This window comes from Macrobrachium nipponense, chromosome 40 (assembly GCF_015104395.2).
Source record: "Macrobrachium nipponense isolate FS-2020 chromosome 40, ASM1510439v2, whole genome shotgun sequence".
In the NCBI taxonomy this organism is placed as follows: Eukaryota; Metazoa; Arthropoda; class Malacostraca; order Decapoda; family Palaemonidae; genus Macrobrachium; species Macrobrachium nipponense.
In genome coordinates, this window is record NC_061101.1 from 4312618 (window position 1) to 4315179 (window position 2562).

Below are 2562 nucleotides of genomic sequence, written 5' to 3' on the forward strand. Positions count from 1 at the left end.
AGCAATTGACATATGTAATTGAGTAAACTATGTTAGGCAACAATTAGTATGTACGTATATTGTATTGCAGCCCAGTGAAATACACTCCAGATCTAAGTGAATGGAAAATGGTTGATGACATATTCATTTGAACTGGGTGAAATAACCTTAGTATTGAACAGTCTTCAGCTAAAGTTTTAATTTTCTCTTGTGTCAAATACAGAACCTAGGTAGTCATCTGTAGTTTTTATTTTAAGTACTATTGACACTTGTTCTCCTACTGCTGGAGTTCCATCAGTACATCAAAAGCAAACGGTGCCACTGTCTTGGTGCACTTTCAATCATGTTTTCTGGATAGCTATTTTCAACTGCATTTTTCATGCATTCCGTAGATATTTTTTCTAAGCATACATAGTGATGAGTATGATAATTTCCCTTCCCAAATGATGCTGATGAAAATACTGAAAATAGAATCAATTTCCTACACTATCATAAAACTGCAGACTCTCGGCAGTGACTTTGCCATCCCTTTCTTGTACTCAGTTATTTGCTTGTACACATTCACTCATTTTATAGATCTGATATACATGAAAAACAAACTTTGATGTCTTTTTGATCACCTATCATCTAGTTGATGCACTTGAATAAAGGTTTAGCAAACTTAGGCTGTGAAAATTTTCCTTTGTTGGGGGCCAGTAACAACTCTTGAATGTCAATGATTTCATTCTAGTAGTTTTCTGAAATTTTGCTAATGTGTTTTCTATGCTTTATCTGGAAGTATTACTGTATATCTCATTACCTAGCAGTCTTTATATTGAAAATAAGTATGATCACACATTTAAAAGAAGTCACAAAAGCAGACATTCAGTTGGTGATGTAACAGGGCACTCAGCATTAGATCAGTCTGGGTGGTGTTCAGTGCTATGGAAATAAAGGCACTTCATATTTAGAATAAAAATTTTATAAGTTGCACACTAATTATTAGTTACCTTAGGGTTTGTCTTCATTCTGTTTCCTTCTTTACTTAGTTTCATTTATTTGTTGGTACCACTGTTACATGTGATTGTTTATGTTAGATTGTTGTGTATTATTTTCTGCTCAGAGTTTAGTCATCAAAAAGTTGCCTTTCGCAATACATAAATAATGCCTGTGACTGTGGCTTCTTACATGGTAATAAACATATCAGGAGTTGAATGAAGTTGATGTAGAAGCGTGGGTAATATGAATGTACTGTGTATGACATTCATTGTAATTACATGCTGCAGGTGCATCTGGAGGACGACATCTCATCAGAAGACAAGGGTGACCTGGAGGATACTGCAGAAGAGGAGATGGGAAAGTGACTCCAGGTGCAGTAGAGGTAATTAAACTGAAAATTGGGGTCTCCTATTCATAAGTATTTCTTCAGTGTGTTATCTTTTGAGTCAGAATATTTATGATTAATAACATTATGCTTGATTGAGCAGCTTTTCCTAATGATTAACAGTTTTTTTTTTACCCCCCCCCCAAAGGTGGACTCGTTATATGAAAGTGAATTTTAGAAATTCAGATGTTATTGTAGAAACTGAAGCCTTATTCTTTTACATTTAAAAATGTTAGATGGTCTGTGTAATAAAATTATCCTTGTACAGTTAAAATTAAAGATGATTAGTGTTAATTAATTTTTTTCAGGCCCAGCTGAAAAAAAATAGCACAGCTGATAGCAGGAAGAGGTCAGAACATGACTATACAACAGAAGAGGAAGAAGATAAGAAGGCAGCTCCAGTTATTTTTAAGGGTGTGCATTTATTTGTTAAATATTCTTGAATGAGTTAATTAATATATTTTCATCTCAGTTAATAAAGGAGGTACATATGACATACACATTACCAAGATATTTATGTTTTGTGACATTCTCCCACTCAAGATTCTTTACACAGATGTTGGTGATTACTATTATGGACGTTCTCCTGAAACCATGTCGAGTAGTACTGAAGTTCAGGAAAATTTTAAAGTACGGGCATTCATTACTTTGCCTTCTGTTTGTTGGACTTTAGCCAAATGGACTTAGGAACAGATTACCAGAATGGAAGTCATTCTTGAGTTGGCAATGACTGTAAGGGGTTTGGAATAAAACAAATGTGATATTTAAACAAACAAGGCTGATCCAAACCTCCAGTTTACTCGGGACGAGTACAAGATTTTCTCCTCATGTACAAGCTGCAGACATTAAATTCCTAACGTAACGTAAATTTAACATGCTAAAGTTTATGGTCAAATAGAGCCTTCTTTCACCAATGAAAATTCCAATAAATTTACTATTATTTTATTAGAAATAATTTTGTCTCTACTGTTCAACATGCACATTAATTAGTATTTTTTTTACATTTTTCATTTTAATGAATAAATCATAAATATCCTATCCTAAAATTCCTGTATCTTTAAACTCAGTGCGAAACACTTTTTTAGACCTTTTTACTTTTCCATAGACCTTCCTATTCCCAACACAACAACAAAGTAATTCTTAGGCTACTCCCAAAATAATCGAAAAATTATGTTTTTGTCCATAATGGTGTAATTCTTGTTTATGATGCGTAGCTTCAT

The 2562-nt window shown here is 33.5% G+C and overlaps 1 long non-coding RNA gene across 1 annotated transcript in view; it reads left to right on the plus strand.

The window, feature by feature from the left end:
* The window catches only part of LOC135212270 (uncharacterized), a 19437-nt gene extending 17681 nt beyond the window's left edge, over window positions 1-1756 (plus strand). Inside the window, exons 2-3 of the long non-coding RNA XR_010313834.1 lie at window positions 1245-1339; window positions 1651-1756. This is a non-coding gene — a long non-coding RNA (uncharacterized LOC135212270). The remainder of the gene's footprint in view (window positions 1-1244; window positions 1340-1650) is intronic.
* The last annotated feature ends 806 nt before the right edge of the window (window positions 1757-2562 follow it).